The sequence below is a fragment of the Haliaeetus albicilla genome, chromosome 9, assembly GCF_947461875.1.
Source record: "Haliaeetus albicilla chromosome 9, bHalAlb1.1, whole genome shotgun sequence".
NCBI classification, from domain to species: Eukaryota; Metazoa; Chordata; class Aves; order Accipitriformes; family Accipitridae; genus Haliaeetus; species Haliaeetus albicilla.
The window spans coordinates 37,038,589-37,064,648 of NC_091491.1; the positions used below are offsets into that span (position 1 = coordinate 37,038,589).

Below are 26,060 nucleotides of genomic sequence, written 5' to 3' on the forward strand. Positions count from 1 at the left end.
TTAATCTGGAGGAAAGGATTTTTATTTAACTTTTCAGATGCACTTTTATGCAATGGAATTTGATCTTGTACTTTTCTTTTTTTAAAACCAAGGTCACACACATTTTTATCCTGAACACACACAAAAAAGCAGCAGTATGCATTGCTGGAAGAAACACTGCTATTTTTAAAATTTAGTCACTAAAAAGATGGACATTAACAGCTTCAGAAGACTGGCTAGTTCAGTATCTTCTACATGCTGAATAATTGCCACCCAGCTTGGTAACAACCAAAGTAAGTTCCTATCCAGTGACTACCCACTGGATGTACAAACTGGAGTTTCACTCCAATCCCCAGTTGTGCTCATACAACAAAACCTTCACTCCTGTTGTCAGTTCTAGCTGTATCACAAGTTAAACTGGGCTAGCCTCATGTAGTGCTAGGAGAGGGCAGCATTTTGTCTATCTGACAAGAAGGCACAGCAGAAGGATTCCAAAGTATACAGAATAAGTACCTGGAGCTATCTGAAATATAAATCATTATACAGAGCTGTTAAGCAGAAGGCTTTTAGAAAAGAACATAATGGGAAAAAACTGAGGTCAGACGGTAACACTGACTTCCACACACTCGGAATTCTTCCACACCCAGCCTGATTTCAACTTACAATCCCTGCATATTAATAACTGCTAATTTAACAATTCTTTCACACTCTGGACAGTATTTTTAGCTGTGAATTTTACTTCAGAAAAAAATCATTAACCTCAATAACATTACCAGTGTGAAAAAAATTGAGTGTTGACAACTTGCTTTAGGTAGCTCTTCCTATCTAATGGGAGAATGACCACAGCCCTTTCCTCCTCTTTTGTGAAACAAAATGCGTAGACATCACATCAAGAAAATGCTCATTTTAGTCCCAGGCTTCTTTCCAAGACAGTCTGGTTAAAATACATGTCCAGAAAGCACACAAAGAAGTTATTTTCATCACGGTAATTTAATCTCAAAATACAAGATGAACTCTGTTCAAAAGACTTTCTAGGATGTCCAAGTCCATCACAGGAAAAGCTATGCTTACTCTAGTTTTAACTTACAAGCCTGACTTAAATACAGGCCAACCACACCCACCCAGACATCACTGTTTTAACTTTTGTGGTGGTGGTTTTGTGTTTGTTTTTTACTTTTACTGCTGAAAATGCCTTCTCATTCTGTGCCAATGCATTACCCCATTATCTTTATTCTTCATCCTCTACAGAGAAGTCCTTACTACTTGAGTTTTTGGCACTCCATTAGCCAGGTGTCTTCAGTTACATATGAAAAGTTCAATCATCTCTTTGCCAAAGGAAAGGGCGTGTTCTATCATAGCTCAGGGTGAAGAGTGGCAAAAGCTAAGTAAAGGGCAACTGTTCAAAGTTGTGAGATCTGTTTCCTTTTTCTGTACCAAGTACCAAGCTAGAACCTCACCTGGTACAAAAGTGTATAATTTAACTGGAGACAGGCAACATCAGCAAATGAATCTGAGGACACAGAGGCTAACGCCTGACCACAAACTGGTTTCTGGCACAATTCAAAACTTCATAGCCATTGGAAACCAATATGCTGAAGCATTCAGTATCCACCACTACTTGGACTGGCTATAACTTGGAAAAACGCAGCTGTATAGGGATGTAGTATCACATGCAGGTGATACTAAAATGCATTCTCCTGTCAGGATAGCTAAGTGTTGGCTTACCTGCGAAGTAAATACACATTTGCTCTCAAGTTAAACCCAATGAGTATTTCCAGATGTGCACAGAGCAAAGCATGCCATTTTCAATTTAATATAACATGCTAATATGATTTCCAACAATATGAAAATGAACTACCAGGGTAATTGTTCTGGAAGTACTGCAATTATAAGTGTCATCAGAACGCATTATGTTTTCTGTTGGCAAAAGAATTATTTTGTAATGGGTCAGAGAACTCCTTTCACACACTTTAATACTCAGCACACACAAGCTTCAAAAAGGAAATCTATTTTAAGTCTCTCCCATCATTTTACTATCGGCCCCAAAAGTACCAGGCCTACCAGAAAAACACTTATAAAAGTATGATGACAGGGTGAGTTACCTTAAAACAACTATTTCAAAAGAAAACAAAACAAAAAGCCAACAGTCTGCAAGTATTTACATCTGTTTTAAGGCCAGAAGGGTCAACTAAGATGAAGAATTTGGACCTCCCGCACAATGACAAGTCAAGAACCCTCATACTGAAATACCTCCCACAAGAGACAGACTTTAAAAGAAGAGTTCATTAATAGACATACAATGTTCTAGAAGATTTTTGCAGGAAAAAAGTGCAGCTTTGTGATTCTCTTTTAAAGTGTTAATGCGTGTTCAGTGGCCTTAATCTACTCTGACTAGCTTTTAAAAAGTCTCAATACTTGCTTTAACCTTACCTTTCTCTTGGTCAAGTCCACTTTTGCTACACGCAATTTCATTCCTAAATGAATCATTGCACAAAAGTTCCCTTATAGAGCCTATTATAAGCATTTGGCTGAAGAGAGCGCAAAAGCATTAAGCTTTCTGAAAAGGAGTCGAGCTCTTTCTTTTCACAGCAAGCAAAAATGGCCTGATTTTGAGAACAGCCTGCTGCACCCCCTCTTAGCTGGCAAAGAACTGCAATTTTACAACTGCAAGCCTTAAGCCACAAATGCCATCTCCTCCATCCACAGAGTACTTACTACACATCCATACAGCTGGTCATATCTAAGTAAGCACAAGACAGTTGTGCCCTGTCATTTCATTCCCACGGAGAGGAGGCAGAACAAAGCATCTAAAAGCAACACTGCTGCTGTAAATAGAAGAAAGGGATCACTAGTCCAGTTCTGTCCTAGAAGGTATGAAGAAAAACTCATGCCTAGCTGTGTACAGATATTTATCTTCTCTATGCTTTGTTTCTTCTTCTCACCTGTATGTTTGTCTCCTAATATTTGCAACATTAAAATGAAAATATTACCCTAGAATTTTGAATACAGCTATGTTTTACAGAAAAAGGGGAGAAATTTAATCTCCACTAAGACTCCTTTATACTGCCATAAAAATGGTGGAAAGGATGTGTATATGAGAGCACGTATACTTAGAAATACTACACACAGATACATCATTCCCTGCATAAACAGAAAGCAGTCTTAGAGTAAATGGGAAAAATACCACATAGTTCAGTGAAGGGTTTCCACTTTGCATGTGAACATAATCCAACAACTGCTGCTCTGTCTGGCCTGGGACAGAGCACACCCTCTCAGAGTCTGGATATTAGACATCACAGAACAGTAGATGCTAAGACTGAGCGATGCTAGAGAATAGCAATACTAACGCTTCTTTGCTTTGCTTGCATTGCAAATATCCTAAAGCAAGACTACTTTTGAGGAAGAAAAATAACAAGGCAATAAAACATCAAGTTTGAAATCTCATGTTCCCTGAAATTTTTGCTCCTAGGTCCAGAGGTCTGCCTGCCACAGCTGCCTGGATATGTCAGGAAAGATTCGGCTTCCTTCTGCTGCAGGAATGCAGCAGATTAACCTAACGCATTAGATGGAACCTTGTTTGGGAGAGGAGAGAGCTGCTGGCATCAGCCTGACATATATGAAAGAAGACAGGCTACAAAGTTTAAGGAAGTGTGGAAACTTTAAGAGACAGTTCTGTGATTAAAAAAAGAGATAACGAAATGGACAGAAGTTGTCAAAAGAATTTTCATTTTGCTTTACATTTACTGAAATAAGTATCGACTGATACACTCACAGTTTCATTGCACTAAGCATTAGATTAGGGCTATTGAACTAACTCAAGATGATGCATTGCATGACAGCTAGAAAAATTAAACACAGTTCAAGCTGCAATCTTGTCAGATCTCAGAAAACAGACAGGATATGAGTGATCTGATAGGGAACTTCCATGGAAAGCTGAGAAATCCAGGTGGGGATTCAGCTCCCATTCCTACTGGGCAAATGCCCAGACAACTTGGTTCTAGAGGCTAAGACTTCAACCCAGGCTTCTGACCACAGTGATCATTAACGACCACCAGTAACACCTTTTGTGGGTTAATCCTCTTGTTCTTGAAAAGGACTCCAGCAACACTTCCATCCATCTCAACACAGAATAGCCCTAGCTTACAAAGCTCACACATACAGGAATACAAATGAATGCTTTTGGAGAGTCCTTGAATGGAGCTGCTTAAGTATTTTTATTATTTTAATGCCAGAGAAGACCTATATGATTAGAAAACAGGGCAGTTACAAATAGGGTACACCATCAATCTTCCAGTAAGGAGGGCCCTTCACTTTCCACGCCAGACAGAAGCACTGGATTCTTTTCTGCTCAGGAACAACTCAGTGGCTGAAACCATCAACCACAAATGACATTTTTTAAACCACCAGACCACAAAATCTCCCTAGAAACACTGTGTACACTCAGCATATCAGGACATTGCACATCCTTCATTAAAAGGACCACAGAACCACATTAAAACAACAGCACAGAGGGTTTCCCCTTGCACAGCCCTTCGCACCGCAGGCCCAGAGCAGGAGTTTCCACTGCCAAACTAATGATATGTTCCATTTGTTGAAGAATGGTCTATTTTGAGTGACAGTGTGCCAACGCTTTGCAAATGTTGTAGCAAGGTTCACTCTAATGTTAAGGTGATTGTATAGATTGTGCCGAAGGAAATTAAGTGCTGCTACAGTTCACTAATGATGTTCACACCTTGGATTCCATTAAAGTGCTTTGGTTATTTCACAGGACTCCACTTACAGTATGTCTCCTGTATTAGCTTGCAATAAGTTCACATTCCTTAAGAAACCTTGAAAACGTGCAACATAATCCCTTTTAACACGATTATGTAAAAATCATCACATCAACATCAGCAAGAGTCTGGTCCAGAAGAAACTCTGCTAAGTTTTAACTTCTCCTACTTTCAACCCCATCAACCTCACTCCACTGTGAGTTTTCGTATTCATAGAATGGTTTGTGTTGGAAGGGACCTTAAAGATCATCTAGTTCCAAGCCCCCGGCCATGGGCAGGGACACCTTCCACCAGATCAGGTGGCTCAAAGCCCCATCCAGCCTGGCCTGCAACACTGCCAGGGATGGACGGGGCATCCACAACCTCCCCAGGCAACCTGTTCCACTGCCTCACCACCCTCACTGTGAAGAATTTCTTCCTTACTTCTAATCTAAATCTCCCCCCTTTCAGTTGAAAGCCATTACCCCTTGTCCTATCCCTACGTACTCTTGTAAAAAGTCCCTCTCCGGCTTTCTTGTAAGCCCCCTTTAGGTACTGGAAGGCTGCTCTAAGGTCTCCCCGGAGCCTTCTCTTCTCCAGGCTGAACAGCCCCAACTCCCTCAGCCTGTCTTCACAGGAGAGGTGCTCCAGCCCTCCGATCATCTGCCCGGCCCTCCTCTGGACTCGCTCCAACAGGTCCGTGTCTTTCCTGCGCTGAGGGCCCCACAGCTGGACACAGTACTCCAGGTAGGGGCTCACGAGAGCAGAGGGGGAGAATCCCCTCCCTCGACCTGCTGGCCACGCTTCTTTTGATGCGGTCCAGGATACAGTTGGCTTTCTGGGCTGCAAGCGCCCATTGCCGGGTCATGTTGAGCTTTTTGTCAACCAACGCCCCCAAGTCCTTCTGCTCAGGGCTGCTCTCAATCCACCCTCCACCCAGCCTGTATTTGTGCTTGGGATTGCCCCGACCCATGTGCAGGACCTTGCACTTGGCCTTGTTGAACTTCATGATGTTCGCACAGGCCCACCTCTCAAGCCTGTCAGGGTCCCTCTGGATGGCATCCCTTCCCTCCGGCATGTCAACCACACACCACGCAGCTTGGTGTCGTTGGCCAGCTTGCTGAGGGTGCACTCAATGCCACTGTCCATGTCGCCAACGAAGATGTTAAACAGCACTTGTCCCAAGATGGACTCCTGACAATTGCCACTCGTCACCGGTCTCCATTTGGACATCAAGCTGTTGACCACAACTCTTTGAGTGCAACCATCCAGCCAATTCCTTCTCCACCAAGTGGTCCACCCGTCAAATCCATGACTCTCAATGTTACTTTGCTGCCATAAAGGATAGCACAGACATCCCACTTCACTACAACAGAAATCATTTCTGTGCCCAGTCTTAAGCAAATAAGCAGGGAACGTGATTTACTTTTAGTCCAAAGAGATTGATAACCTTGAGTTTAAAACTATACCTGGCATCTCCCTGATCTTCACTTGCCATAAGAAAGGTAGAAAGAAAGTCCTCATCTGCAAATTACTAAAAATAATCAGCTGCAAGATGTGACCTTGGATAAAGCAATGTTAAATTGGCCAGCAAATTTTTCTGAGGCATCACTGTTATCAACTTGAATTTTTTTCATTTCAGCCTGCCACTGATGCTTGGCAGGTTATAATTTTTCATTTTCTCAGTTGGCTGGTGCTCACTCAAGTAGAGATTATGGAGATAGTGGTGGAGAATTTTTACAAAGAAATTTTTTCCCCTTTCACTCTATCGTATCAGGATACAAACACAAATCGTCTTTATGAGGTGGGTTACCTTCCAGGTGTATTAGGATTACTGTTAAAAAAAGATCCTTTGAGTACTCCAATGGCAGGAACCGTTCTTGTCTTATTTGGAACTCATGAGCTCACCAGTGTGTGAATGGACAGTTGTACAACTACTGCCTGTTTAGCACATTCCCATATGATGTGGCCTAACTGCCCTTCCATTTTACAGTTAATATACAGTAAGATTTTTACAATTTTACTGAATTAGTCCTTTCCCTTGAAGTGACCACTTTTTTTTTTTTTTAAAGCCATTGATCGCTTTCTACTAAAGGAGAGTATTCCCCACTCATGACAAAGTATGTTTGGCTCCGTATCACCTTCCCACTCTCTCATCATTCCTTTGCTGCTGATTTAATGCACAAAAGCTGTAATAAACAGCTCCTCCCAGTGATCCATTCTGGAAAACACTTCCTATTTCTTAAGTGTTTGAGGTTTGGGGTTGGGTTTGGTTTGGTTTTTTTTACTTCCCTTTTTTTCCAAATATCTTCTGCTCACAAGGAAAATGTCCAGAATACAAATATCTAACTGAACACAAAACAAATCCAAATATGCAATTTCATTTAAGTTACTCAGTCTCTGGTGATGAACCAAAGCATCCTTTTGCTGGACATTTATCTTTGACTAAGAATACCTGTCTCTCAAGACAACCCTGATGCAGGAATTGTACGTGATATGCTGTGAATATTTGCAGAGCTTTCCTCATTATCAAAAAAGATTTTTCTATTACTATTATTCTAGTTAGAGCTTATGCTAGAAGATACATTGTTAGGGGAAGTCAAAGAACACATTAAAGCCTGGTACATGAGAAGCATAAGTCACGGTGGAATGCATTATCATCGATCAGAAACTACAGTTCACATGAAGCTGGAGACACTATGATGTTGTTACTACTACATCAGCATTAAGTTACAGCCCAAAGGATATTAACACAGCCTGACAAAACATATCATTGCCTCCATAATTATCCATTTTTAGCCTTCCTATTCAAACCATGAATATTCAGTACAAAGCAGCATAGGCCTGTTGCAATCACTGACCTGAGTGCACAATGAAACAAGGTCACATTTATTTATATTGCCTTTGCTTTGTCTTTTTTAATTGTATTTTCAAGTATTCATTATCCTAGCAACTGTCTTGTTACATTTTCATTCTTGATACATTGATTGCCATTGAGAATAAGCTTCATCATTCATTCAATAAGATTACAATTTTGGCTGATGTCTAGAGTGACATAATAAGGTTTCTAAAGTCATATGACTATACAGAACTACAAACCTTACATCAAATTCACTGCTTTTTATTGAAATTTCTGCAATTTCTTTAGAAAGACAGCACAACATCACTCATTTTATAGACAGGGAAGCAAAAGCACAGGAAAGAAAAGCAGCCTTGGCCAAGGCCACACAAGGGAACAGTGGCTGCATTTGAATATTGACCCAATCTTCCAAATCTAAGTTCATTACATCTTCTGTTTAGTTAGATATTCATATTCTGGACATTCTCCTTGTGAACAGAGGATATTCACAAAAAAGCAAAAAAACCCCTCGAGTTCTTAAAAAAAGCAGTTGAGACAGTATTCTTAAAGTTCATGACTACATTTCCAATAGCCACACAGTCTAGAGAACAACAGATTATGTCATCTGACGAGCTCCCCAAAAGCCTATCCTCAGCTTTGACAGAGCTCCTAGTTTTCTGTTTCCTGGCTTACGACCCATGGAAAGCTGCTTTTAACATCTCCTAGTCCCATTAACACATCCAGCAACACCATGAAATCAGCACACTGGGAGCACAGGGACCTCCATGCCTCTTGCAGCCTCAGAGCATCGAGCAGCCTCCTGAGTAACTCCAGCAGGTAAGGAATACAGCTGCATGGAATTGATCCTTCTGTACTTTATGTAGACAGAATACTAGTTTGATCATGCACAGTTTGCAGAATTATCTAACTTCTACTCAGATAAAATATTAGCTCTGCTCTTGGCATTTTAATTCTGATTTAGTAAAATATTTTTTCAATTAACTTGGAACTAGGTTGGAGAAACTACATTTCAGTAATATATAAATATATTATTATAACCTAGTTTATAAACAGGCTTTTGGTGGGGTTGGGTTTTACATTTTTTAATTCACCTCTCAAACTGGACTCATTCTATAAGCTGATTAACATTAATTTACCTCTGTTAGCGACCACTTGTTCCAGTCAAAGCATATCATGTGACGGGGGGCGGCGGGGGAAACAAAAAAGGACACAACTAACTTGTATTAGTCAAGTCTGCATTAGTCAAAACAGCAGTACAAAACACTCAGTCTTTTCACACATTTCTTTACACCAAATTAATTCTCTTCAAACTACCAAATTTGCAGCAGGTCTGACCTCAAATCCACTGGAGTCTAACAACAAACATGTTTGGATGAGAACAGGCATGAATTACAGATGCATTGAGCTGCAGCTCTCTAGCAATCTCTAAGTAAGATCTCTGCTTGTTAAAAGGAAACAAAATTTGATAGTACTAAGAGTTGAACTTTAGAAAAAAAAATATTCTGAATCCTTACAAGGCCTGCCTGAAACTAACAAACTCACACAGAGATCAGGAAAAATCAAATTGAAATAAGCTATTCATGAATCTTTGTTACTTATGCATAAAACTTTCATAAATTCTCACTAGGAATCCAATTCAGAAAGCTACTCTTGAAGCAGAGAATGCAATATAAACACATTCCAACTTCCTTTGCTGGAATTTTTTTTTTTTTTAACCGAATCCCACCCTAGCTTAGCACTATGGCAATGCATCTCAACAATTCAGACTCTTCTTAGGTACTCATTATTGTAGCCTAACCTTTACAAGTCTACTCTGTATACAATATTCTACTCTGTGTAACAAGACCCCACTCTCTCCTCATGGCATCTTTTACTGTTAATTAAAAAGATTCCTTTGATGACCACTGACATAAGAAGATGCAAGTTTTGTACTCTCACGTTAGTATAATAAGCTGACTTCAAGAATACAAGTATTGTTCTTATGCAAGTATTGCTCTTATGACAGCCTATGTGCATAAGGACTACGTGGAAGGGACCCTGCAGGTGCAAGAACTGGGGTTGTTCACATCAGCTCTTGACCTTCAACTGGGAAGTCAGACCAGACTGTTGAAGCATTCAGAGCACTAAATGGGCAACAATGACAACCCATATTTTGTTTTAGCCATTTGTAAAGCTTTTATAGTCATCTGAGTTTGCCAGTGACGGCAGATCTTTATTCATGAAACAAGTAATTATCTCCTCATGAAGAAGTGGAATCACTGAGATTTCAACAAAAATTCTTCATTAATCTGTTGAGTTAGCAGAGGGAAGCATATAATATCAAATATGAATGCTTTACTGAGCAAGAGCCCTGACTTAAGCACTGGGTGGTCAACCTATAAATCTAGAGATCTAAGTTTAATTTCCCCCAAATTGGGCTGACTGAAGCAGTCACTACAAAAGCCTAGCACCTCAGATACCAGATACCTCAGGTTCATTTTGGATTGGTACATACTCCAGGTAAAGTCTTTTCTTTTGCCTAATACACCCACAGATCCCCACCCTGGAAACGTGGGCTTAAAACAATGTCAGAAGAAGCCTAAAGAGAAACAAAGGTTAGTGGCTGGGGGAAGGAATAAATCTTGTCCAGATTTTCATATCTAAATAATGGAAAGACACTGGGCTGCTAATGAAAATAATTTAGAAGTTTACAAATCAAGGCATGTATCTTAGTAGCAGGCTGTTTTAAAAAATATATATGTATTTGCAATATTAATCTATAATCCATTAAAGGAAAACTGATTTAAAAAAACAAACCTGGTTTAACTTCATGACATCCGATTGCAAAATCCTGCAAATTTTAGGCTGTGTATATTTAATTTGTTCAAGTCTGACCTGCTGTTCAGTCCACGTGACACAGCCGAGGGAGTACATTAAAAAAAAAATCCACAAGTACTAAAAAAATGCTAACAGCCTTCACAAATGCACCCTGAAAAAGCTCCAGAAATCTCTCATCTTAACAGTATCTTAGATAAGCACTGAACCCCTCTTTACTTAGTATTGCTGTTCTTGTTATAAAGCCCTGATAAACCAGAGTCTCAGTACTGAGTCTGCAGAAAGTACTCCTGATTAAATTATTTTTCATTGGCACTTCCTTTTAATTTTTAACCTGCTGCAATAACTAACAAAGTACAGCACAGACCTCTGAAGACCCTGATTAGCGAGGATTAAAAAACCTTCTGAAACAAACAGATATCACACACACACACACTGTACTGCATGTTATGGTACAGTCAGTGCCTATAGGACTATCAGAAATGGAAGTCTTAAGAAAAGCCCTGATTTAAAAAAGATTACCAGGAAAGACTGAGGAAATATTTACATTAGCTTCTGTAAATTAAGGAACTTGTTGGTGCATACAAAATGTTCCTAGGAAGAGTTATTTAGCTAATCAAGACAAGAAGATTCTGATGTCTAGATTGCCATCAGTGATTTACTCAAGTTTTATCTATTTCCAGATTGCCGGCTTCCTGTTGTTTGTAAAATATCTACCCAAGTTTCCACTCCAAGCAAATCAGAACAAGGGTCAGTCCACATTTTAAGCCAGTTTGTGAGGCACGTCTCATATCATTGTAAGACAACTTCCTCTATACAGTTTCAAAGAAAAATCTGTTCTTCTTCATTTTTCTTCATAAACCAGTACAAATTGGTGTCAATCTGCACTTTTAAATAGAGGTACATTCACACAGCTGGTTGGAATACTTCACATTGCACAAGGTAACCAAATAAGTGTTTCTAGATGGAATTCCTCCAAAGCAAGAGATAAACAATAAATGGATTAATATTCTCTAGGGAGCACTGTAATAATAATCTCTGAAGTTTTTCCTACAGCTTTCAGTTAATTTATTCTAGAACCAATAGTGTAAATGCAAGCCTTCTAACAGAATAAACCCCAAATTTCCAGTAATGTGGTTTTAAGATCTAAGTATTTGACAGTTTCCCTTTAAATCACATTTATTTCAATTCTGAAAAACTGAATTACTTTGATATATCTTTTACGCTGGCACTTTTATGCCTTCTCAGGACATCAGTGATTTTCAGACTTTTGAACTGGTACTAAAAATAATTACGCACTAAAGGTCAAGAAAATTTTTTCCCTCTTTTTTTGGTAACCCTTCCATCTCATCTTTCTAGGAAGTATCATTAATTAGCTCCTTTCAACCAAAAAAATAGTGTTTCCATTAAACATAGAAAGAATTGGACTTCAAAACTGAATCACACAAAGTATCTGCTAGAAAAAGAAATAAATTACCTAAGGCTTTGCCACTTAGAACATATTATAGTAGAAAGTAGTCCTTATACATCAGTATTATTTTTCAAAAACATACTTAATCATGAGAAAAATGGAGCAAGAGTTTTTTCAAATCTCTCATTTATGCTTGAATGACATGCCAAACAAAAACCAATTCTGCATTAAGAAGTAGCATCAAGAGCAAGGATTTTACTTATAATAATTCAACTATAATTTGATACTCACAACCACTTTTCCCCCCCCTCCTTTCATGTATTGGAACACAAGTCTTTTACTGGAAGGAAGACTCAATAATAGCTCCCTTACACCTCACCCCACCCACCCTTCCAAAGACAGTCAATACATCTGCTCTCAGATATCAATACACACAGACAACTCCATCGAACCCTGATCTGTTAGCAACTAGACAACAAACATGTTTCAATCTTACCATTATACATACAGTTTGTAGGAGAAGCACTAACACCCATTTCAAAAGGGAGACCATTTCAGGTTACTTTCACATAATTTGAGATAACAATGCAATAATTGTTCAAACTATGTACTTCCTAATAAACACACATTTCCTTTAACACATCTCTGATTCCTCTTAGAATAGGAACTCAGAAAAACTCCTATAAATATTCTCTACAACCTTTCTGGAACTATTTTCAAATTCAGAAGTCACAAGCCTATATGATCAAGGTTGCACATACATAAATAAATTCTCATATGCTTACATACTTTAGTATATAACCACTACATATATGAAAATGTGTATTTCATTTCAGTTCCCTATACCCAGAGGTACATTGGTAATTTTTATGTGCAAGAACCATCTGTACATTACTCAAAGGAACATACTGCTATTTTATTTTTTACAAACAAAAACCAACAATGAAAAAATAACTTTACCAAAAAAAAAAACCCAACCACAAAAACACCACACCTGTGCCACAGAACTATCCTATGTTTGAACATACATCCCAGGAAAATTTTTGCTCCTGGGAATTTCTGTTTCTGAAGTGCTGGACCTTTGAACATTCATATTAATTAAAAAAAAGAAGAAATCACTTGAAATATATTCTCTTTTCCTGCAGAGCAGACCATATTTGATCTAAAAAACTGAAGTATTCTTTAGAACTGGTTTAAAAGCTGAAATCCATGTAAAATACACATGCAAATTTAGTGAATTTAAACTTTCATAGTTTCAAAGTTAATTATTCACTCAACTAAAATCTGGACTTAAGTACTGGCATAGAAAAAAACATCAAGAATGAAGTATCTATGCAGAATCAGTTTTTGTTATGTGGAGCATTAACAGTGCAGAAAAGCCAGTTAGACTGCACGGGAAATGAGTATTTTTCCACACACACACACTTATGAAAAACAGCTGTTAGAAAACACTAAGAAAAAAAACTTTTTGACCAAGGATGAAAATGAGAAAGCATGTCCCAAAGTATTCATTTTCAAAGTGTTACAAGTAGGTGGATCAAGCAAGTAAAAAGAAGCCACAACTCAGTAATCAAGAAAAGCTCTGTATTAAAATTGCAAAGTCTGGTAATTGATCAGAACTAGAGATGCTTTCCCCCACTCGGAAACACTATGTTCTCCACAGCCTCTTTGCTCACTACATGTTTTTTTTTTTTTTTTTTACTATTTCCATGAAGACAAAAATCAAGCCATCTGGCTTGTGCCAGACATACTTGCCCGTGTTGTATCTGTTTTTCAAATAGCAGACATTCATCAAGCATCTAATACATGTGATTAACTGGTAGGAAAACAAGAATTCAATCTGATTTAAAAATATCTTTGCATTTGTTCTCATTCCATCCTGGGAGAAAACTGGATACTTTTGCTTGCTTGTCTGTGACTGAGAAAGAAGTCTGAATAACCAGTAGTTCAGCATGTTGAACATATGCTCACATATCAGCTCTGGGCCAATACTTTGGCCTGAAAACAAGACCAGGCTTCTCCGAGAATTTCAACATATGCCTCTCTTGTGTAAGCACTTACGTAAACAATATTGTATAGGCTTTATTTCTCACTTGATACAGTAAAAATACGCAGTAATGCGGCACCTCACTACTAAAAGAAAAATTACAGAGGCACATTTCTGACACTATGTAACTATCTCCCCTTTTTAATTGGAACTTTTTTCTTTTCCCCAACTTGTTGCACCGTCTGAGTTGCTGTTACAGTCCCATTTACAGAACACAGAAGAGGGCACTGCATTGCAACTGTCTCCTTTAATGGTTAAGAGAAACAGCAGTCTGATCTGTCAATTCTTTTCTTCCACAGGTATTCTGAGACCCCTAAATGAGTAAATCCACTAATATTTTAACAGGCTTCCATAATTCAGCCTCAGGCAGTCTACTATACTAGCCAGAGGCACAGTACATTTCACTTTTATATACAGGTGAGCCCCAAGGTTCCAGTTTCTTCCTCAGAGGTAGTTCCTTCATATCGTAGATGCTCTGCAATGGTTCCCACAGCAATAGCCAATATCAGCAGGAAAATTACAAAATTCTCCAAGTCCCCAGCATAATTCTTTATCTGTTGTAAATATAAGGTGTGTCTCTACAGCAGTTCAATATTCTTCGCTGCCCTCTAATTACAGTTTCAAATATTTATGCAAGAAATAATTTCTGTGCCAGAGCTCATATGGATTTGTTCCTACTAAAATAGTTCTAAAACCAAGTTAGTTGAAGCAAATCACCACAAGGAAAGTATGTTTTTTAACATGACCAAATATTGCCATTAAAATGGAATAGTGAAAGACAACTAATTTAGACAGCAATACAACGTAAATCCCTGCCCTTAGTCTCACCCAGCATGATGTTTGTGATTCATAGATGTAAATCTCTCAGAACACATTTATAAAAAAGGCATGTTTAATAATACAATGTTTCAATGCAGCCTGCAGTTTCCACCTATTAATTCATCTGAGACTTTACCGCCAAGTACGTTGTTTTCCACAATTGCCCTGATCAGTGGATTTCAAATTTCACATTAGAAGACAAACAGGAAAATTAATTATCTGCCAACTATTTTTCCTGGGGGGTTTTGTATCAAATTTAGAGCTCACGAAGTGCATCGAATTGACTGTAGAGAACCAACTGTGACAGTATATGGGATGCATCCAAAGGTGTTGAAGGATTTGGCTAACATCACCAAAAGACCGCTCTCTATCAGCTTTGCAAAGTTGTGGCAACTGAAGGAAGTCGTAAGGACTACAAGAGTCAAGTGTTACGCTCATCTGTAAACAGGCACAAATGAAGATGCAGGATCTTGAGATCATTCAGCCTCACCTCAGTCCCGTCTTGCCAAAGTATGGCACACAAGAAATTTTCAGCAAGCAACCGTTACCTGCACGTGGACACCAATCCACATTATACAAATACAGTGAAATAAAGCTACTGAGGGTCATCGTAACTCCACGTCTTCACTGACTTTAAAACGTACTGGCATCAAGTGTAATATAACCCGGTATGCTCCGGAAGAGCTAGAAACAATAACTTCCACTTAGACTATCTGGAATAAAGCAGTAGCTTCAAAGCGTAAAACTTACTTGAAGCCCCACACACAAACACCATCTGCTCTTTTGCAAAAGGTATAACATTTGAAATAACATTCTTTTCTCTTCCTCTTACTACACGCCATCATGGAGAGAATAATTTTATTTATATAAAGAGCCTGCAAAATGAAGTTCCATAAAAACAGGAGCATATGGCCAAATAATTCTGAATAGCACTTTGCATATTCATCCGTAAAATAAGAACTATAATGGGTAGATAAATACACCCAAGTCTACTTGGAAATTGCCAGTATACACATGGTTTTCTGCAAATAATTATTTTTTTAAGAATTTCTCACCCATCACTCCACACAGATACTTCTCATTATGGTTTTGCCAAAGTTAACCTTTTCAAACCACAAACTTGGCCTATACCCCCTTACATCATACATATTGACAATAGTCTTAGGCCTAAGTCAGTGCATTAAAAAAAAGATTTCTCTTTCATAAACGTTAAATTTTCATCACCATTACAAAGAAAACACTTGAAACAAATTTAGGCAATCCCTAACATGAATGTAAATATGAAGTAGAAAAGGTAAAACCTGTGTGGAGCTACTTAGAACATTAAATAAAACACCTAAACATAAACTTAAGACAAGAAATAATCATTTAAAAAATAAAAACAACCCTGAAGGAAAATATGTACCCATCTATGAATTACCTTCTGCTATTAAGAAGGAAAAAAACAATGCATGGTCAAACATCTCTACCTTGCACATGCACTCATGCAGGATTTTCTGTAATTACAGCATTTGGAATCCTCCCTTTCTTTTCTTCCAACAGTACTTCATACATCTATCACCCACTGGTTCCTAAGCCATTAAGTACTCTTCATTGCACAGTTTCTTCTAGTAAGTGGCTTAGAATTTGTTGGCTGAGCCCTAATAAAAAACACTTTTGCAGACATCTCCAACTCTTACATTGATCAATACAACAACAAATATCTAGCTTTCTCTTCAGCGCATATCATGAAACTTTCTGGATACTTGCACACTATCACTTGAGACGAGAAGTACAATCATCTTCATACTCTCAAAAATCCTTCCAGATGCAGACTTTTCCTGCTCTAATTTGCTGCAGTATTATAACCAGCTGGTCCTCATTGCATACATGAGTCAGTTCACCAAACCAGGCTCTTCTAATCACTTCCCTGGTCATTGCTTCAGTATCTTCAGGGATTTAAGCAAAAAGACTGGTTTCACTGAGTGATGTGGGTTTGCTTGGGCCTTCTTCATTTATTTTGATGATCTTCTCATCATATTGAAGGCTGATTCCCGACATCTTCTCCAAAAAGCTAAAGAGTTTATACAAGACAGTCGTATCTTATCTGACTTGCACTTCAGCTTGATTTCTGCTCTTCCTGTCAAACTTAAGTCTCAAAAGGAGGTTTCACTATTCTGATTTAAAATTCTTTTATTTCTACTTATGCTGCCTACAATTCCACTAAGCCTAAGACCTGAAAGCATCACCTGCTAAAGGCATGTAAAACTGAGCACACTAAAAACCTCAGAACATTCCTGCTGGCTCTTCACTGCAGGAGATAATGCATTATAACACAGATTTCCCTGAAATCTCTGCGGGATCTACAAATCCCTCCTTGCAAACCCTCCAATAATTCACACACACAGAGTAGGCTCTTCTGTTAACCAGCCTGTTGTACTCAGCTGTCTTCTAAACCAGCCCAAGTGCTCTCTTCCATGCAAGTTACTCAAAGACAGCAGGATTTTTATTTTTTTTTTTTAATTTCACCTTTCTTTCAGACTCTGGACTTCAACTACCTTTACTTCCACAATATTTCATGGAAACTTGTAAGGACTCTTAGCAGCTGGCATGTTAATCTAGTATTTAGAGACAATGACCAAGACCTACTAATGCAGAAATTGAGTGTAATGACATCTTTACATTGCTGAAGAATTTTGCTGCCAACATGACTTAGCAATCTTCAGTACAGAACTTATTCTAGAAGTTCATTGTTTCCAAGCATTCCAGACATTTTTGAAAGTCTCGAGTTAAGCATCAGCTCTGTTCTAATTTCAACAGTATCCTGGGTTAAAGAACCATATTTTATTACTTTCTTTTTATGTAAATCCATGTATTTAGAAACAGAAGGAATACTGTGATTGTCTACTCTGACTTCTATAGAACATGGATATAGGCCTTCAATTTTTATTCAGGTACATCTTAAAGGAAAAATACCACATCTAAATTAAAATTTTCCTTTGATGAATATTATACCATAACCCACGATAAGTTACCCTCATTGCTGAAGATGCATTTCTTATTTCTATTGCAAATGCTTCTGGCTCATATTTTAGCCAATGGATCTTGTTATACCAACATTTTCTGCTTCATCATAGAGTTTCTGTTCACAATGCACAAACTTAAACATTGCAATCAAGTCCCTCCTTGCCCTTCTCTTTGATAATATTTAACATATTAAGCTTTTGGAATTTCTCCCTCCGGAGCTATTTTCAACCCATATTCATTCTTACGGTTCTTCTCTGAATTCTCTTTGACTTTAACATCCTCCTTGAAGTATGAAAGCCTAAACTTCACAGAGGATTCTTGGAGTGGTCTCATTCATGTCAAATACAAAGATGCTGTACATTTCCTGCTTAGGCATATATAGATTGGATCATACTGAACTTTTTCCTCAAGATCTCCCGTAATTTAATCCGTATTTACATGGAAAATAGTTAATGAGAAGCTCAAAAACAACAATGAAGAGTGAACAAAGGAACAGACCCAATGATCCTACCAATTCAACCTCCCAGATGACTCTTAGATATTTCCCTCTCCCTACACGCACGTGCTTGGGTGGCATTTCCTTCTGATTTTCAAGCAGAAACCGCAGAACTATACAATGGCTGGATCCTTTGGCTATGTATAAAGGAGGAACGCAGCACTTACTAGTAGAGAGAGTTTAGAGTTAACCAGTCTGAGTTAAAAGTCAAGGTTTACTGAGGTCAACAACCAATGTCAATAAAGTCAGGATATCGATCTTCAACACAAGTAATGGATCAATAATAAATAATAGCATATTCTCACTTTTATTCAGCTCCTGTACATATTCTGTGGTTCTCAGATTTTCACACAGAACTGCAAGCACATTTGTACACGAAACCAGAACAAAAAGTGTTCATGAACCTTTATTTGATTACTTCTTGACTACATTTTCAGATATTCAAATCTTAATATTTTTCTCCCTGCTAGATTCCAGCTAACCAACAGAACACATGGCTAGTAAATGGCTCATAGAAAATAACTGCTCTTCTGCACTTAGCTTGTGCTGTAAGAACTGTGCTCAATTTTTGCATGATAGGAACGATATAGTTACTGTAGAATGAACGATGACCTTCCCCACTTCCCTGCACAGTAATGTTAACCAAGCATACACAACCGACATAACCAGTAGGTGCATATTTGAGGAGAAACAAAGTACTTTAATGCACATGTTGCTAAGGCTCCAAGAATAGAGTGCATTGTTTTCAACTGATCATAACTCAGTCAGAACACCGAGTTACTTCTCAATGGAGGCAATTTCCACATCAAATTTCAACTCTCAACCACTTCAGCAATGCAGTTAAGGAACATGAAAATCTTAAAAAAAAAAAACACAAAAAAAAAGAGGGAAAAACAGGAGACAGGAAAATGTTTCTTCTCCTCACTTCATGATTTAGGTGCACGGTGGGAGTGGAGGGAATCAGGGTTTTTTCACTGTTAAATAGTATAGCTGTGTTGATGTGAGTTTTTATGCTGACATGCTCTGGAAATCTAAAACTTCTGAATCTAAACCCAGCACTGACTTTAAAAAAAAAATGCAAAAAAACCCACACACACAAAAAAGAGACAACCAACCACAGTAGTCAGGAACAAAAACAAGTGCTTTCTTTACTGCTCTAACAATCTTACCCAAGCTTTCGGAAGAGAAATATAAGTGGACAGAGGGAGGAGAGACATCATGCCTAAAATATTTCAGTTCAAAGAAGTTTGGTTTGCAATCAAAAGAACACATACGTAAGTTTCAAAAGTTTATAATACAGGAGGTCCAAACAAAAATACAAAAACCAACAAAGCAGTTTTGCTGCAGAAACTAGTAGCCAGCATAGCAGTCTTGTGAACTAAACTGTGGTGCACATTCCATGGAAGTGCTAGTGCAAAATTTTATATCCATAGAAGTGCATTTCCTCACACCAACACAAAAGAGTTCCGCTCTTGGCAGTCCATACACAGACTCAGTGGTTGCTGGTTTGCCAACAACCTGTTGAGAAGATACGAATATAGTGTTGGTCCCCTTTGTACACAGCCACCTAACAGAAGGTTTTGGTGTACAGTATTAGAACAAACATGACTGACATTCCCAACACCAGTTGTTGTTTATGCTGAGACACATCAGGCAAGGAATCAAGCAAAAATAGTCCCAGAAAGCTACTTCTTCCAATAGATCAAACACACAACAAAAGTCAAACCCCAGCAAAACCAAGAATGGCACCACTGTATCTCCACATGGCAAGAAAAAGAAACAACTATCTCCCTCAAAAAAAAAAAATAGACATTCAGTATCTGTTCTCTCACAGCTCAAGATAACACCTGTATTTCATTGCTGCATTAATTATAGCCATCTTCAGGAAAGTGTTATGACTCTTGTTTTACAAATCAGCAAACCAAAGAGTTACCTGCACAGGAAGGCAATTTCCAGGATCCCAGTTCTAAGTTTTATCACTAATTCAGAACCATCTATCAGGATTTCCTCACATTACATTGCATACTGCTAAAAAACTTATTTATAAATATATGTATATTTATAGATACATACGCTTAAGCACCAAAGCAAATGTCACACTGCGGGGGGGGGGGAAGACACCCACAGGACAGACCCACACACAACAGCCTAAGCACCAATTCTATACCAAATAAATACACCGTACTGCAGGAATGCTATCTTGGCCAACAAAAGTACATTTAGAGCAGGAGCTCCAGAGCCAGTGAAAAAGTCTGAGAATTTAGAAGATGTCTATTTGACAGATTAGCCATACTGAAGACCTACAGCACACATTCCCTGGAGGGTTACATGTACATCACTAAGAACTACTCCTCTGAAATAAATCTGTTTATTAAGGGGAAGAAAAAGCACGTTAAAGGTCTATTTTTGTCTAGTATGCGTTCATACCTGGAGGTTATTTAAGAAGGGGAAAAAATAATGCAGGTATGTACCACAGTAAGTGACAAGCTAAGACTTCAGCTATGAAGATTAACAGAGCGGGAAGTCATATGATTCAGCATGACTATTATGAGCTGATACCACAAAAAAATCTGCAGCTTGTGACACTCATATGAACCATAAGCATCTTTTTATGGACTTGGACAATTCTGACATTTTTACCACTTAATCCTTTTTTCTGCTTTCAACAAACAACCTGGACCAAACTCTTCAAAGCAAACTAAACAGCCTCCCATTAGCACAAACAGATGTATAGCTTCATTATCGAGCAATTTGGCCTGTTAATGTTGTCTCAGCTATCTTCAACAATGTAAAACTGGTTTTACTTTAAGGATGTGAAAAAAAAATTGCAAAGTTTAGATAGACACTTAAAACAAGAAAAACCTGACAAAACTTGGGAGAAAAGTGGTTTTCTGCCTGAATTTTTTTTTTTTTAAGAAAATGTCTGTATAGCTCCACAGCTTTTCATTAAAAAATTCCAGCTAAAAAAAAACTGCAAAAGATCTGCTACAAAAGATCATTCTTTGGCTTGTTTCAGGTGACTAACTTTACGGCAGATTATCGCACACTTAAGGCATCTACTAGGAATGTGATCCAAGACCAAAATTCAGAAGATACTCTTTGGTCTTTTGACGATACTGAAGATAAATGCTGCATTACGGATGCACTGGGACTCATACAAGAGCTCTTTAGATTAGAATTCTAAAAATATATATAGCATTGCCTGATATACAGGATTCTGGCATCGTTACAGTTTCAGTCATCTAATGCTTTCCATGTGCTAACCACCGAACAAATAAATTTGCCTGTAAATGTAAGAAATACGTACCAAGTAATAAATAAGCCAACATGAAACAGACTGTTCATATTAGGGTAAAATCTAAATTCTTTATTTCTTCCCCTGAATATTTCTGTCCAGATGACTCAGCAACAGCGCTGCGAATTTCAGCTGAAGTCAGCAAGATGCCTCAGCACTGTTTGCAAATGTCAACTCCATAGCCTTTACAGAGTACGTTTTAATTACAATTTCGAGGGCATCTCAGTTAAGGGAGACTTACTGTACAGAAACCTACTGAAGTCCAGGAGCTCCACGTGGATGGAGAAACCAAGACACTGTGGATCACACAGCAGGACTACAAAGTTATCCTACAGGGAAATCTGTGAAATTACTCATGTATGTTTCAGGTAATCTAAGCGTGCACAAAACGAGGGAGGGGAAAGCACGTTTTCATCCAGTTCATTGCTCTGAAACACGAAAGTTTTCAAGGTGCCACGTACCACTACGTTTCGGGGTTTCTTTTTGAATATTTAAAATCTTTAAAGGACCTAGCACACAATTCCGCGCAGAACTCGGCTGCTAAACCTAGCCAAGTCAACGCTTGCGTCTAATTTCTCAGTGTAGCGAGGCGAACAGAAGGCAAACAGTGAAATACTCCCAGTTAACTCGGAACCGGGAACGAAAAAAGAGCGGGAGAACGCCGCTGCCCCGTCCCGCAGGACGCACTGGCGAGGCAGGTTTACCTGTTCCATCGCCAACCGCAACGTACTCAACCAGGGACCCTCCTTCCCCAGCCAGCGGAGAGAAAAAAAAAAAAAAAAATCGCGCTGACGGAAGAGACACGCCGTTCCCGAATCCCCACCTTTCATTAGCAGACGGCAGCGCCGGGGCAATTAGCGCCCGCGCGTGCCCCGCGGAAGGGCGCGCGGCTCCCCGCTCACCTCACGGCGGCGGCCAGGGAGCAGCCACGGAGCCCGCCGCCGTTGGCTCGGAGCTACTTTTTTTGTTTGCTTTTCTACCGAGTTACTTTCAGAAAAACACCCACAAAACTGCCTCGCTTCGACAAAGTTCCCCCCCCCCCCTCCGCTGCCCTACGGCGCTGGCGTGAGGTCGAGCCCCGGCTGACAGCCGGGCTCCCCAGCAGCCCCGCAGAGGGACGGGCCGGCCTCCCGCGCAGAGGTGAAACACCGGTACCGGGCGGGGGGGGGGGGGACGACCGGCGAACCCCAGCTCCTCGCTGCCCGCCCTCCCGCCTCCTCCCCTCACCGCCGCGCCGTTACCTGCCCGCCCCGGGTGCCCCGGCGCCGTACGGCCGCCCCGCGCTCGCCGAGGGAGGTTTTCAGCAGCCGTAAAGCGGGGAGCGCGCTCTCCCCCAGCGGCCGCGGCCGAGCAGGGGCCACCCCAGGAAGCGGCCCTGCGGGCGGCAGCGGGCTTCCCCACACACCCCGCTCTGGGGCAGGCAGGGGGCTGCGGGCGCCGTGCCCTTCCTCCGCTTCGTCTTCGGAGCACACCCCGGCTCGCCCACCTCGGGGGTTCCCTACCTGCGCGGAGAGCTGGTCCCGCCGCCGTGAGGGGCCAGGCCGGGCCGGGCCTGCCCGAACCCCCCCCCACCCAGTCAGCCGGGGCCGAAGCAGAAGAGGGACACCCTGGTCCCGGGGAACGTGGGGAGAAGAAAGTTTGTGGAAAGCTTCTCACACGGTGTGGCAACAGGTTGGGCAGGTTAACGTGCGTGGCAGTTAGCGGCATTTCAAGCCGCAGAGCCTGCGGGCGTAGCTCCTGCGGGGTGAGAGGATTCCCCCCACCTCACAGCGGTGGTCGAGCCTTGTTTTAAGGCTTTTTGGTGATCATTTGGGATACGCAGGATTTTGTACAAGTTAGGCGGTAACAAAACTCTGTACCCACAGACCTGGCACCTGCGAGAGGAGAGGAGAGTAGTCGAGTGCACCCAGCACCAGGCAGGACCCGCAGGTTTTCCCAGCACAGCTCTGTGGGAGTGAACATCTGCGCACTACGGACACGCGTCTGACACTCATAATCAGCAGGACTGAAAGGCAAGAGTGCACAGTTTCACAGGTGTCTGAACTGCTGTAATTATATTGCTTTCACAAAGCCTCCTAATGTCCATAGCTAAACTTTGATCTTGAATGCAGTCCCATTACAATACTGTCTCCTTATAAAAAAGGAATTTCCTCAATAGCGATTAATGACTTAGTTCTGCTGGGAAGCATTTTACTGTTCATTCTGTCCTAAATCTACAATTTGTCCTGTAATCCAGGGTGCTACCACACAAGCTACAGGGCTCAGCTGTCTTCAACAAAGGCAGGAGAAGTAACAGCCTCTTAAATTTCACTGTCTTAAGTCAGGGTTAGTATTGTTTAAGAGAATCAGCAATAGAAATGTTAATTTTAAAAAGGGAAAATATGTCAAGAAGTATTACTCAGAAGGGCATTTATGACATATCCTTCCCCATAGGAGGGAAAGGAAAAAAAGTGAGAACAATTAAAATGTTTTCCCTACTGGATGATAAGAACTACTATTAAAAAAAAAAGCATCTTAACCCAACAGCTACTGCAGAGAAGGCAGAAAACAAAAGTCTTTTAAAAAGTCTTCCATGCATATGGTACGCATACTAGCAGACAGAAAAGCAAATTTCGGGCATTTATAACAGAAGTAGCTTCTGCTAATAAAGTACTAATGGGAAAGTCTGGTTGGACTGCTATAGCTCTGAAAGCAATTTCAGAAAGCACAGAGCAATGCAATCACTGAAGAGCAGGTGAACTACTCTACAATCCTCATTAATAAAGCAGTTTTTCCAACATTAAGCAGAAGCAGAAGTAACACAACTGCAACTGGAGGCGTACTTTTCTTGTCCAAAGACACAGAAATCCATCGGGCATTTAGGTGTACAAATACATATACTCAAAGCATGATTCATCAGTTTTTATTCACAATTTGCACTTCTCCTGCAAGAAGATGTTACAACTCTGCTCCTTCCTACATTCTTCTCTTTTCTAGACCACCTACAAGTTAGAGCCATAGCTATATACTGGTTTTGTTAGTCACACCAGAAATACAGACTTGAGTTTTTTGTGCCTGTAGCTTAAGCCAGTCGTGCCCGTTCCATGTGAAAGGCTGAGACTCAAGTTTAAAACAGATTTACTACCACCACAGTTCTGCATTTCCTTGCTTCCGCTGTGAACCACTTGTAGATAGTCTAGAGTTTGGCACAAGTCTGAGCTAACATTGCAGCAGAGAAATCGTCCAAACAGCAAATCAGTGTGCCAGCGTGACTCCATGTGCTTTCACACAAGGGGCCAAATGAGTTAGGTAACCAGAAAGCAGACTGCTTGAGGTCTCAGGCCTCTGCTGCATTTTCATCAAAAATACCTGGACAGGCCTCTTAATTACTCTGAGCAATATCAAAAAGTCACTCAAATCTAAAATTTCATTACCCTTCTGCTAAAACCAGGTTATAGCTTTGCTACCCAAACCCTTGTCTTCCTGCTGCCATTCTAACAGTTCCTCCCTTCCCCCAACATTTTTGCCAGGGATCAGCCTCATTACAGGCAGCAAGAGAAGCAAGCATTCACTTTCCACAGTACAGACGTGTAGCCAAAGGGAAAAGTTTGAGTCAACTGGCAAGGAAATGATGTGGGGGTTTTTTAATACTGAATCAGGACCACACACTCCAGAAGTGAGTCACAAAAAAGCACGTGATGCTCCAACAGTTGGGAAAACTGAAATAGATTAAATTATGAAGAAAAAAACCCCTCCAACTGATAACAAATTTGCAAAAACTTAATATGACACGACTAGAAAAAAAAAATCACACAAGACAATCAAATATAAGTTTAAACCTTCCATAAAACTTATCTGAAAGGAAATAGCACATAAAATAGTACATCCATAGAACACTTGAGTATTTACGTGCATCTTGCCTTATCAAAAGTATCTCAGGTAATTTGGAAATGTTCATGGAAACATGGAGAAGTTGAATGTTATGCTTGAAGATGTTAAGTCAGTCTTGAGATACTGGATAAGACAGAAAGAAAGAGAGTTTGTGCTTCACAAAAAGGCTAGGTTGAAAGGAATCCATTTGATGTTTTTAACTACTGACTTTAAATTGCTGTTCACAAGAATAAGCTTGCTTTTCTTCTGTAGGTTAAAGCTGGGTTTGTTGGTTTCTTTTTTGTTTTTTTACCAGCCTGCTAAGTGATTGAGCTTTAGTCGTTACGTGACGCAAAAGTGCCATCTCGTGGCTCTGCTAGTATGTGATGTTAAAACACTGCCTTTTCGGGTCATATTAGAGGTACCAACATAAAAACCTTATTTTTAAACGATTTCAGCCTACGAACAATAAAAAAAAATCCTACCTAGTTCATACGTTTATGGACTGACACTATGAAGGGTGACGTTCTCCAGTCCTTGCTGGAGGACACAGATCACTGTAGTTGGCAGGACTATTTATTCCACTGCAGGAGAAGGAGGGCATTCAAACTGTCATTTTAAAGGTCTGAAAGGGACCTACAGACCTGCCCCTTATCGTCCACTCCCGTGGTATTTAATCAAAGCAGCTAGAGACCAAGACGACTTGTAGGCATGCCTAGAATGTCAAGGCTTG

General features: G+C 39.9%; 1 protein-coding gene across 2 annotated transcripts in view; it reads right to left on the reverse strand.

Annotated features, from left to right (window-relative positions):
* Positions 1–22,867, reverse strand: part of NAALADL2 (N-acetylated alpha-linked acidic dipeptidase like 2) — a 505,644-nt gene extending 482,777 nt beyond the window's left edge. For both annotated transcript variants that reach the window (XM_069792699.1, XM_069792700.1), the window contains exon 1: positions 22,720–22,867. The gene's annotated coding sequence lies outside the window, so the exon portion shown is untranslated. The remainder of the gene's footprint in view (positions 1–22,719) is intronic.
* Between the last annotated feature and the right edge of the window lie 3,193 nt (positions 22,868–26,060).